Source organism: Ranitomeya variabilis, chromosome 2 (genome assembly GCF_051348905.1).
Source record: "Ranitomeya variabilis isolate aRanVar5 chromosome 2, aRanVar5.hap1, whole genome shotgun sequence".
Classification (NCBI taxonomy): Eukaryota; Metazoa; Chordata; class Amphibia; order Anura; family Dendrobatidae; genus Ranitomeya; species Ranitomeya variabilis.
The window spans coordinates 1,033,045,006-1,033,059,004 of NC_135233.1; positions in this window are offsets into that span (position 1 = coordinate 1,033,045,006).

The window sequence follows — 13,999 nt, forward strand, 5'->3', positions numbered from 1 at the left end:
GGGATGAAAAATAGTTAGTAACCATACTGGACAAATGTTGTCTCCTGTCACTTTCAATTGATGCAGCAGTACCTGTCCTGTCTGCGGTCATAGCAAAATCACTCCACAACCTGGTCAGAAAACCCCTCTGTCCAATGCCACTTCTGATGTGTGCACCCCTAACACTCCTAGTCTGCTGCCCCCTGGAGCTCGTGTGAGAACGATCACGTGCGCTGTGTGCTGGGAATGCCTGAAGCAAACGGTCAACAAGAGTTGATTGTTTGGTTGCTAATATTAGTTCCAAGTTCTCATGTGGCATAATATTTTGCAATTTGCCTTTATAGCGTGGATCAAGGAGGCAGGCCAACCAGTAATCGTCATCGTTCATCATTTTCGTAATGCGTGTGTCCCTTTTTAGGATACGTAAGGCATAATCCGCCATGTGGGCCAAAGTTCCAGTTGTCAAATCTCCGGTTGTGATTGGTTGAGGGGCAGTTGCAGGCAAATCTACGTCACTTGTGTCCCTCAAAAAACCAGAACCCGGCCGTGACACGCAACCAAATTCCTGTGCCCCCGGGAAAGGTTCGGCATTAAAAATATACTCATCCCCATCATCCTCCTCGTCCTCCACCTCCTCTTCGCCCGCTACCTCGTCCTGTACACTGCCCTGACCAGACAATGGCTGACTGTCATCAAGGCTTTCCTCTTCCTCTGGTGCAGACGCCTGCTCCTTTATGTGCGTCAAACTTTGCATCAGCAGACGCATTAGGGGGATGCTCATGCTTATTACGGCGTTGTCTGCACTAACCAGCCGTGTGCATTCCTCAAAGCACTGAAGGACTTGACACATGTCTTGTATCTTAGACCACTGCACACCTGACAACTCCATGTCTGCCATCCTACTGCCTGCCCGTGTATCCTCCCACAAATAAATAACAGCACGCCTCTGTTCGCACAGTCTCTGAAGCATGTGCAGTGTTGAGTTCCACCTTGTTGCAACGTCTATGATTAGGCGATGCTGGGGAAGGTTCAAAGACCGCTGATAGGTCTGCATACGGCTGGCGTGTACAGGCGAACGTCGGATATGTGAGCAAAGTGCACGCACTTTGAGGAGCAGGTCGGAGAACCCAGGATAAGTTTTCAATAAGCACTGCACCACCAGGTTTAAGGTGTGAGCCAGGCAAGGAATGTGTTTCAGTTGGGAAAGGGAGATGGCAGCCATGAAATTCCTTCCGTTATCACTCACTACCTTGCCTGCCTCAAGATCTACTGTGCCCAGCCACGACTGCGTTTCTTGTTGCAAGAACTCGGACAGAACTTCCGCGGTGTGTCTATTGTCGCCCAAGCACTTCATAGCCAATACAGCCTGCTGACGCTTGGCAGTAGCTGGCCCATAATGGGACAACTGGTGTGCAACAGTGTCATCTGCCGATGGAGTGGTTGGCAGACTGCGTTCTGTGGAAGAGCTGTAGCTTCTGCAGGAGGACGAGGAGGAGGAGGAGGAGGGGGTGCGAACGCCTACAGCCAACTGTTTCCTAGACCGTGGGCTAGGCACAACTGTCCCTAAATTGATGTCGCCTGTGGACCCTGCATCCACCACATTCACCCAGTGTGCCGTGATGGACACATAACGTCCCTGGCCATGCCTACTGGTCCATGCATCTGTAGTCAGGTGCACCTTTGTACTCACAGATTGCCTGAGTGCATGGACGATGCGCTGTTTAACATGCTGGTGCAGGGCTGGGATGGCTTTTCTGGAAAAAAAGTGTCGACTGGGTAGCTCGTATCGTGGTTCAGCGTACTCCATCAGGGCTTTGAAAGCTTCGCTTTCAACTAACCGGTAGGGCATCATCTCTAACGAGATTAGTCTAGCTATGTGGGCGTTAAAACCCTGTGTACGCGGATGCGAGGATAAGTACTTCCTTTTTCTAACCAGAGTCTCATGTAGGGTGAGCTGGACTGGAGAGCTGGAGATCGTGGAACTTTCGGGTGTGCCGGTGTACATGGCAGACTGAGAGACGGTTGGAGACGGTATTGTTTCCACCGGTGCCCTAGATGCAATATTTCCTCCTACAAAACTGGTGATTCCCTGACCCTGACTGCTTTTGGCTGGCAAAGAAACCTGCACAGATACTGCCTGTGGTGCGGAAAATGGTGGCCTTACAGTGACGGAAGGGATGTTGCGTTGCTGACTAGCTTCATTGGCCGAGGGTGCTACAACCTTGAGGGACGTTTGGTAGTTAGTCCAGGCTTGAAAATGCATGGTGGTTAAGTGTCTATGCATGCAACTAGTATTTAGACTTTTCAGATTCTGACCTCTGCTTAAGCTAGTTGAACATTTTTGACAGATGACTTTGCGCTGATCAGTTGGATGTTGTTTAAAAAAATGCCAGACTGCACTCTTCCTAGACTCGGATCCCTTTTCAGGGATTGCAGACTGAGCTTTAACCGGATGGCAACGCTGTGCTCCAACAGGTTTTGGCTTTGACACGCGTTTTGGGCCAGATACGGGCCCGGCAGATGTAACCTGTTGCGATGTTGATGCCTGCTGCGGCCCCTCCTCCACCTCCGCTTCTGAACTACTGCCGCCTGCACCCTGTTCCCCCAATGGCTGCCAATCGGGGTCAATAACTGGGTCATCTATTACCTCCTCTTCGAGCTCGTGTGCAACTTCGTCTGTGTCACTGTGTCGGTCGGTGGTATAGCGTTCGTGGCGGGGCAACATAGTCTCATCAGGGTCTGATTGTGGATCTGTACCCTGAGAGGGCAATGTGGTGGTCTGAGTCAAAGGAGCAGCATAGTACTCTGGCTGTGGCTGTGCATCAGTGCACTCCATGTCAGAATATACTTGTAATGGGCATGGCCTGTTAAATGTTTCACTTTCTAAGCCAGGGACGGTATGTGTAAAGAGCTCCATGGAGTGACCCGTTGTGTCGCCTGCTGCATCCTTCTCTCTTGTTGTAGTTTTTGCTGAGGAGGACAAGGAAGCGACTTGTCCCTGACCGTGAACATCCACAAGCGACGCGCTGCTTTTACATTTACCAGTTTCGGAAGAGGAGGCAAAAGAGCTAGAGGCTGAGTCTGCAATGTAAGCCAAAACTTGCTGTTGCTGCTCCGCCTTTAAAAGCGGTTTTCCTACTCCCAGAAAAGAGAGCGTTCGAGGCCTTGTGTAGCCTGACGACGAAACTGGCTCCACAGCTCCAGACTTAGGTGGAATATTTTTATCCCCACGACCACCTGATGCTCCTCTACCACTACCATCATTACCAGCTGACAATGAACGCCCACGACGACCTCTTGCACCAGACTTCCTCATTGTTTTAAAATCTTAACCAAAGTAACTTTATTTGTTGCTGTCAAACAACTTACACGGTGAGCTATAACTTCAGTATGATTTCAATATCCCTTAACAGGTTGGTGAGACCACAAGGAAAATCAGGCACAATGTTACACACTCTGTTTTCTGTGGCACAAAATCACAGAGATGACACACACGCAGGACTGTCACTCAAGCACTAATGTCAATATTAATCTCCCACCTAATTTATTTTTTTTTTTTTCTCAGGGAGACTTTAGAAACCAAATAATATTAAAAAAAAAAAAAAAAAAGGCTTTCTATGGCCCACAATTAGAGAGAGAGAGGTGGCACACCCAGGAGTCAAGACTGGCACACAAGCTGAGAGGGCAATATTACTCTCCCACTGTTTTTTTATGTATTTTTTGTTTTTTCAGGGAGACTTTAGAAACCCAATAATATTTTAAAAAAAAAATAAATAGGCTTTCTATGGCCCACTGAATGAGAGGGAGAGAGGTGGCACACCCAGGAGTCAAGACTGGCACACAAGCTGAAAGGGCAATATTACTCTCCCACTGTTTTTTTATGTATTTTTTGTTTTTTCAGGGAGACTTTAGAAACCCAATAATATTTTTAAAAAAAAATAAATAGGCTTTCTATGGCCCGCTGAATGAGAGGGAGAGAGGTGGCACACCCAGGAGTCAAGACTGGCACACAAGCTGAAAGGGCAATATTATTCTCCCACTGTTTTTTTAGGTTTTTTTTTTTTTTTCAGGGAGAATTAGAAACCAAATAATATTAAAAAAAAAAAATAAATAGGCTTTCTATGGCCCACTGAATGAGAGGGAGAGAGGTGGCACACCCAGGAGTCAAGACTGGCACACAAGCTGAAAGGGCAATATTACTCTCCCACTGTTTTTTTATGTATTTTTTGTTTTTTCAGGGAGACTTTAGAAACCCAATAATATTTAAAAAAAAAAATAAATAGGCTTTCTATGGCCCACTGAATGAGAGGGAGAGAGGTGGCACACCCAGGAGTCAAGACTGGCACACAAGCTGAAAGGGCAATATTACTCTCCCACTGTTTTTTTAGGTTTTTTTTTTTTTTTCAGGGAGACTTTAGAAACCAAATAATATAAAAAAAAAAAAAAAAAATAGGCTTGCTATAGCCCACTGAATGAGAGATAGCACACACAGCAGTGGCACACAAGCCCTGACTGAGGCCAATATTTTTCTCCCACTGATTGATGTAGTGTTTTTGTGTTGAGGTAGAATTTAGAACACAAATCACGGAAAAAATAAATAGGCTTTCTATGGCCCACTGAATGAAAGGGAGAGAGGTGGCACACCCAGGAGTCAAGACTGGCACACAAGCTGAAAGGGCAATATTACTCTCCCACTGTTTTTTTATGTATTTTTTGTTTTTTCAGGGAGACTTTAGAAACCCAATAATATTTAAAAAAAAAAATAAATAGGCTTTCTATGGCCCACTGAATGAGAGGGAGAGAGGTGGCACACCCAGGAGTCAAGACTGGCACACAAGCTGAAAGGGCAATATTACTCTCCCACTGTTTTTTTAGGTTTTTTTTTTTTTTTCAGGGAGACTTTAGAAACCAAATAATATAAAAAAAAAAAAAAAAAATAGGCTTGCTATAGCCCACTGAATGAGAGATAGCACACACAGCAGTGGCACACAAGCCCTGACTGAGGCCAATATTTTTCTCCCACTGATTGATGTAGTGTTTTTGTGTTGAGGTAGAATTTAGAACACAAATCACGGAAAAAATAAATAGGCTTTCTATGGCCCACTGAATGAAAGGGAGAGAGGTGGCACACCCAGGAGTCAAGACTGGCACACAAGCTGAAAGGGCAATATTACTCTCCCACTGTTTTTTTATGTATTTTTTGTTTTTTCAGGGAGACTTTAGAAACCCAATAATATTTAAAAAAAAAAATAAATAGGCTTTCTATGGCCCACTGAATGAGAGGGAGAGAGGTGGCACACCCAGGAGTCAAGACTGGCACACAAGCTGAAAGGGCAATATTACTCTCCCACTGTTTTTTTAGGTTTTTTTTTTTTTTTTCAGGGAGACTTTAGAAACCCAATAATATTTTAAAAAAAAAATAAATAGGCTTTCTATGGCCCACTGAATGAGAGGGAGAGAGGTGGCACACCCAGGAGTCAAGACTGGCACACAAGCTGAAAGGGCAATATTACTCTCCCACTGTTTTTTTAGGTTTTTTTTTTTTTTCAGGGAGACTTTAGAAACCCAATAATATTTAAAAAAAAAAATAAATAGGCTTTCTATGGCCCACTGAATGAAAGGGAGAGAGGTGGCACACCCAGGAGTCAAGACTGGCACACAAGCTGAAAGGGCAATATTACTCTCCCACTGTTTTTTTATGTATTTTTTGTTTTTTCAGGGAGACTTTAGAAACCCAATAATATTTTTTAAAAAAAATAAATAGGCTTTCTATGGCCCGCTGAATGAGAGGGAGAGAGGTGGCACACCCAGGAGTCAAGACTGGCACACAAGCTGAAAGGGCAATATTATTCTCCCACTGTTTTTTTAGGTTTTTTTTTTTTTTTCAGGGAGAATTAGAAACCAAATAATATTAAAAAAAATAAATAAATAGGCTTTCTATGGCCCACTGAATGAGAGGGAGAGAGGTGGCACACCCAGGAGTCAAGACTGGCACACAAGCTGAAAGGGCAATATTACTCTCCCACTGTTTTTTTAGGTTTTTTTTTTTTTTTCAGGGAGACTTTAGAAACCAAATAATATTAAAAAAAAAAAAAAAAAAAAAAAAATAGGCTTGCTATAGCCCACTGAATGAGAGATAGCACACACAGCAGTGGCACACAAGCCCTGACTGAGGCCAATATTTTTCTCCCACTGATTGATGTAGTGTTTTTGTGTTGAGGTAGAATTTAGAACACAAATCACGGAAAAAATAAATAGGCTTTCTATGGCCCACTGAATGAAAGGGAGAGAGGTGGCACACCCAGGAGTCAAGACTGGCACACAAGCTGAAAGGGCAATATTACTCTCCCACTGTTTTTTTATGTATTTTTTGTTTTTTCAGGGAGACTTTAGAAACCCAATAATATTTTTTTAAAAAAATAAATAGGCTTTCTATGGCCCACTGAATGAGAGGGAGAGAGGTGGCACACCCAGGAGTCAAGACTGGCACACAAGCTGAAAGGGCAATATTACTCTCCCACTGTTTTTTTAGGTTTTTTTTTTTTTTCAGGGAGACTTTAGAAACCAAATAATATTAAAAAAAAAAAAAAAAAATAGGCTTGCTATAGCCCACTGAATGAGAGATAGCACACACAGCAGTGGCACACAAGCCCTGACTGAGGCCAATATTTTTCTCCCACTGATTGATGTAGTGTTTTTGTGTTGAGGTAGATTTTAGAACACAAATCACGGAAAAAATAAATAGGCTTTCTATGGCCCACTCAGTGAGAGATGGCACACACAGGGATGGCACTGTAGCAGAAATGCCAATCTTAATCTCCCACAAAAAAAAAAAAAAAAAAAAAAAAAAACTGTCCTACAATTACTATCTCCCTGCAGTAATGTAAGCCAGGTATGGCAGGCAGCAATAGGAGTGGACTGATGCACAAATTAAATAAAAAGTGTGGACAAACAAAAAAGATAGCTGTGCAGAAAGGAAGGAACAAGAGGATATGTGCTTTGAAAAAAGCAGTTGGTTTCCACAGTGGCGTACACACAGCAATACAGCTATCACGGAGCCTTCTAGGGCAGCCCAATGAGCTACAGCGCTGAGGGGAAAAAAAAAAAAAAATAGCTTCCACAGTCCCTGCACACCGAAGGTGGTGTTGGACAGTGGAAATCGCTGCAGCACAAGCGGTTTGGTGGTTAGTGGACCCTGCCTAACGCTCTCCCTGCTTCTGACGAAGCGGCAGCAACCTCTCCCTAAGCTCAGATCAGCAGCAGTAAGATGGCGGTCGGCGGGAACGCCCCTTTATAGCCCCTGTGACGCCGCAGACAGCAAGCCAATCACTGCAATGCCCTTCTCTAAGATGGTGGGGACCAGGATCTATGTCATCACGCTGCCCACACTCTGCGTTCACCTTCATTGGCTGAGAAATGGCGCTTTTCGCGTCATTGAAACGCGACTTTGGCGCGAAAGTCGCGTACCGCATGGCCGACAAGCACAGGGGTCGGATCGGGTTTCATGAGACGCCGACTTAGCCAAAAGTCGGCGACTTTTGAAAATGATCGACCCGTTTCGCTCAACCCTACTTACAAACACTAATATTCATGGGTCTCATTTTCTCAAACGATTGCTATTCGTGTTTTTCACAGATTGCACTTGTACTTATGCAGCTGTTCACATGTCCGATATTTTTCTCATACCAAGTGGTCTGTTTAAAAAAATATATACATGTCCAATTTTGATCTGAGGGTGGGATTAAATTTAACAATGCAAGTTTTTATGTCCTTCAAAAAATCTGTCCGCAGCCAGATGCCATCTGAATGAGGTTCGATTTACACAGACTATCAGAAAGTAGAAGGTGGAGAAACATTTTTTTTCTCAATATACGAGAAAAACTGATGACACTCGGACCAAACTTTGATCAAAACCTGATGAAAATAATCAATCCATTTTTCTCATATATTGAAAATTCTGACTTCCGAATGATTCCTTTTTCAATTGACCTTCTAATATTCCCTCATATAACATAAAATGTTCTCAGAGCAGTTTTCACTTCCCTCCCCTCCTACAATGACCTGAAAACATGGGACCATGATAAATTAATTTCTTTTTTTATTTTTTTAATCCCCCCAAAGAAAGCTGTCTTCATCCATGTAGGCTGGTCACATCCATGCATAAATCCTTCGTGGATGGAAATGCTCATTAAACTAAGCCTACACATGTACTGTGCTCATACATACGAAGCCACATTTAGGATGGCATAAATTAAACAAAAAGTGACAAAGCTTGTCACCTCACATAATAAAATTTTTAGCTTTGGAGCAAATTATACTTGAAACCTGCTCTCGCAGCTGTATCCAAGCGAAGCCCTTCTTTCGAAGGAACAGATGTCATGATTATCATATGAATAGCATTGGCTTGCACACTCAGATGGTGGCATCATGCTAGATCCTGGGAGTAGACTTGTCATTATTGATCTATCCATGGTGTCTACGCCCGTATGGTGGTGGGGCTCTGGTACATAGTGCCGGTGCATGGCTTATATGGCCATACGGTTGCAGGAGAGAGAAGAAGCATGCTGTATATAAATGCTGCTACCAGTAGAGTTGAGTCACAGAGTTGAAGCTTTATTAAAGCTTCATGGATAATTTAGAGTAAAGCAATTCACTTTTTGTTTTCATACCGCGCAATAATACCTTGGGTATTGAGGCTCATCAAATATTAATATACAGTAGCTTTTTAGCGAAGACTCTACTGTACTTCCTTCACTTACAAGACTAAGATAAAATTGCTATCGGGTTTCATTTCCTTATTTGCTAGGGCAGGAGGAAGAAAATAGCATTGGCAGCTCGCAAGTCCTGTAATAATAATTCAATATACTGACAATTATCAGCTTGTTTTTTTGGCTACCAATCATCCGGAGATTGCGTCTCATGGCAGATCTCGGCAACAGAGCCACGTGAAGTGTCAACTTCTCTCCAGCAAATGATTCCGTGCACATGCTATATAAATTGGCCATTTTTTTTTCTTAGCCCTAGCAGTGAATAGATTCCCATTGAGCCCCCCGCTAGACCAGACGTCTACATTCTGGAAGGCTTACTGCAGCCAATAAATTTGACAAAACTTTTTTTTTTCTCCCCCTTCTTTTTTTTTTTTTTTTAATGAATTCTGCTGTAAAAGCAAATCCCCCATTCCAGACTTTCTATAATTGTGAGACGTTATTCCGAGTGCCAAAAAGTGTCAAACATGGCCATGCTTAAACAGGACCATATGTTTCCAATGGAAGTTAAAACTTAAGTCAGGCAGCGGTGTTAACTTTGGCCAATAAGTTAATTTACTATGCAATCTTCGCACTAATAATAATTATTGCAGCTGGGGGTAAATTATACATCTCAATCATTTATTAATAAAGGGGGTTATTTGATAGCCAAATGAAATGACGCCTTAAATACCGTCAGTCTTAGGCTTACAAATGTCAAGGGCATCTGTGTCATTGACTTAACGCTAACAATGTCTCATTAATACTTAATCATGCAATGATATTTTGATTGTGAAAAGAGATTGATGGCTTGTAAAAATACATCTAGGCATTTTTTTTCGAAAGCATTCAAACATATCTGATTTTCAATGACAGCAACGAATATAATAATTCTGGGTCTAAATAATTACTGCTACCGATGCCAAATGCAGGTTCATTTTGGCAAGTTTTATGGCTTTTTTTTTTACCCTTATACTAATTACATAGCATGGCATTGTATTGTCAATTCTGCAGTTTCCAATTACTATTGATCAGCCTATGAAGACAAGAGAAGGAAAAAAAGGAAGAAAAAAAAAAGATAAAAAAGCAGGATGTAACAGATGTGCTAATATGAACCATTCAAAAGTACTTCTTCGTGAATTTGTCGTAAAAAAAAAAAAACATGAAAACCATTGAAAACAGGCCCCTCCGTAAATGAAAGCACTGAACGGTCATTGTTCAGCAGAGATCCAGAGATTCTGCAATGCATCAAGCATGTGTGAAAACTATCGCACCATATGTCACAGCTGAAATTGTATTAGGTGTGTTTTTTTATGTAAGGCAGAGTTTCTGGTTACAGGCATGGTGTGGCACAAGTGAATATCATGCAGTTAGAAGACTGCGAAATGTTTGCCTTAATAGAGACAGATCTGAATAAACTATTAAAAATAAAAATCAATTATTTGAACTAAGTTAATGGTATTAGAGACATGTATAGAAGGTACATTGGCCAGCAATGACTAAGTCTAATAATTGAACAATGTAAATGTAGTCAAGGGAGCTTGTAGATGTGTCAAATCAGGCTCGGACTGGCCCATAAGGGAACAGGGCAATCCCTCTGTGGGCCCAGTACAGATCTAGGCCCCTAACACACCTGTATGGGCAGTACTTGGTATAATTCACTTGATTTACTCTGTACAGAAAAAAGCAGCATCTCATCATTCATTAACCAATCTACCCAGTGTATTATTATTTAGCGATATAGATAAATTTGTGAGCGAGGGTAGTGTAATATTTGTATGCAGGTGAAAAGTGGGCCCCCCAAAGTCAATGTTACTGGTGGGCCCTTGGCAACCCAATCTGACGCTGTGTCAAATTGATCATAATGGTGCACACTATGGCCTCAATTAGTCATAGCTATTACCACAAAAATTGGTAAAAAATCTCTGTAAAGTCACAAACATGTTGGCACACCTTAGACTTGCTCCAAAACTTTGTTACTTTTGGTCAGGTATGAACTGGGGCTGATATTCAGCCCTGGCATTTGAAATCACACAGGCCCATGTTGTCCCCGTCCCCATGAACCAGATGGGATATATTACTAATATTACCCTGGATGGAGGAAAGGAAGATTTTCTACAAGACCAATATTTCTAATGATACCCGTGGCCTGCTGGGGTAAGTGACAGAGTTAGCAACTTTGTGCTCCATCACAGCTCTTAACATTATGGGTGTCTTGAGAACACTGATTCTGTTAACAGCGGAGCAGACAAGGCAGCACATGACCAGGCGGGCCCTTCTGGCATTTCAGCCCTGCTTTTGGTGTTTACATGATATTTCTGTGGAGCTGGGGCGGGATGGAGCTTGATAGTGGCATGATGCCACAGCTTGCCTAATTCATGACTTGTTGTGGCATCCCATACACCAAAATCCTCACTCCACTCCCTGACTGAAGTAAGATTTCTGGTATAGTATACTAAGGCAGAATTTGCACACTTCTATTCACATTCTGACTAGACATGTTTGGCCTTATTCATCAGTACAAGTGAATTGATTGAAACTAAGCATGTCTAGTTAGCACATTACCACATGTATGCAAATCACACACATGAGGTGACTTGACTGCCCATTCTCACTACCGACACTCGAACATCCTGACAACATACCGTACTCATGCTGTGAGGATCCAGAAGTCTGCAGTCACATAAAGGTTAAAGAGGACCTTTCATCAAAACGTAAATGTTGAACTGGACATACAATATAATGGTGGCTGCAGAGCAGAATATTCCACCTCTCCTCTGCGGAAATATTAGTGATCAAAGAATTTGGAACTTAATCATTAAGTCTACATGTGAATTATCAGAGAATTTTCACTGTTGGTTTTTTATTCTTCCTCCAGTATGATGATGCCCAATCATCAGCAGGCAGAAGCACAGCAGAAAAAGAACACTCCCGACAATAGCTTAAAACAGGCTCCACTTTGAGAGATCCTCCTGATCTCGCTGTAGAGCCATTACAGTTTGCCATGAACACAACAGAAATAAGTATGATTACTCACACCCTTGATCTATAATCTCAGGCCAGGCATTGTGGGTGAGGGGCAGTATACCAAGAGTTAGGGTACCGTCACACAGTGCCATTTTCATCGCTACGATGGCACGATCTGTGACGTTGCAGCGTCGTATGATTATCGCTCCAGCGTCGTAGACTGCGGTCACACTTTGCAATCACGGCGCTGGAGCGATGCCGAAGTCCCCAGGTAACCAGGGTAAACATCGGGTTACTAAGCGCAGGGCCGCGCTTAGTAACCCGATGTTTACCCTGGTTACCAGCGTAAACGTAAAAAAACCAAACAGTACATACTTACATTCCGGTGTCTGTCCCCCGGCGCTGTGCTTCTCTGCACTGTGTAAGCACCATAGCCGGAAAGCAGAGCGGTGACGTCACCGCTGTGCTCGCTTTCCGGCCGGCAGGCGCTCACAGTGCAGAGAAGCTGAGACGCCGGAGGACAGACACCGGAATGTAAGTATGTACTGTTTGTTTTTTTTTACGTTTACGCTGGTAACCAGGGTAAACATCGGGTTACTAAGCGCGGCCCTGCGCTTAGTTACCCGATGTTTACCCTGGTTACAAGCGAACACATCGCTGGATCGGTGTCACACACAACGATCCAGCGATGTCAGCGGGTGATCAAGCGACGAAAGAAAGTTCCAAACGATCTGCTACGACGTACGATTCTCAGCGTGATGTCTGATCGCAGTAGCGTGTCAGACACAGCGATATCGTAACGATATCGCTAGAACGTCACGAATCGTGCCGTCGTAGCGATGAAAATTTCACTGTGTGACGGTACCCTTAGGCATCTTTTTCTACTCCACTCTACTTAATCATTCACAACGTGAATTAGACCAGGATATCCAGGCTGTCTGGTTTTTGCATCTCACACACTGATTCTCTGCCCTGCGTTGTGTCTGATTGGTGGTCCAAGCCTCTTTCAGTATGAGGGCTTATGAATTGCCACCATGGTCTATTTATGAATTAACTATTCACAGGTAACCTTTCTCATTGAAACAATAAGATACATTGATATTGTATGTACAATGATATTAAGAATATGAAGAAAAATGCAATTACAATTGGCCGTGAAGAGGTTCAGTGTAGATGGAGGATGTATCTCACAATGTTTACCTTAGGTTGACCAAGAAATTCCATTGTAACATTTTTCCCTTGTCTTGATTCCATAAAAATCCCAACTTGGTGCTAACAATTAGATTTTTTTCTGTTCAGTAAAGATAATACTTTCATGCATAAGTAAAGAGTGAAGACCAGGAATATCTTGAACTTTGAGATCCAAGTTTATGATCACACAAAGAAATAAGAAACCTCCATACAGGATTACATTTTTGACAAATTTCAACAATTGTTTTCTTAAAAGAAAAGCAACACTCATAGATGCCCATCACTATAGATCTGATGCTGCCTTGTTCCCCACCAGTTTCCTTATTCTGCTGCAATAATGATGTCTTAACACAAGAACATATGACCATTGCAGCCAATGACTGGTTGACTGAGTCTACTTTGTGGCCAAAAAATGACATAGTAGTTATTTCCTGTCTGTCAATAGGAACCAAACAATGAAATGTAGCAGGCGGAAACATTGGAAACATCCAAATTAGGAGCATGAGGATATCAGTTAGATGAGTAAAACTTGTTTTTTACTCATGCCATTCTAATCCTTTAAAACAATATGGAGGAGGACAACATCTTTAATTGACTTTGTCCTCATTTCTAGCAATTGCAGTGGACAAGGAGATCTTGAGTTGACACCTTTTCCAGACAATTTTCTGATGACAAGTAGATAATAGTATCACCCAGTGATATGACTATAGCAGTCATAATAATAGCATATCAAGCTAACTGACAATATCTCAATATTGTAGGGCTTTAAGAAAGCAAGGGATATGTAGCTAAGATTTTAACCTAAAATCATCTGAATTATTACATTTTCAGGTTTTTGCTTGAATATGTAAATTAAAGGCATTAAAAAGGTAGAAATTGTAAAATAATGTAAAAAAACATGAAGTCATTAAATAAATAGTCTTCAACATGGTCCCATTGTGCCTATAATTTAACATTAATTATGGCTTATTTGAATAAAGGTCATTAAATCATTAGTGTGCAGGCTAAGCAACTCATTAATTAACACATGAATGTCTAATGTACATTATTATGAACACCTCAATGGTCTCGGTAACATATGAACTCTTAATACTTTCACTGGATATTCTTTTATTAAT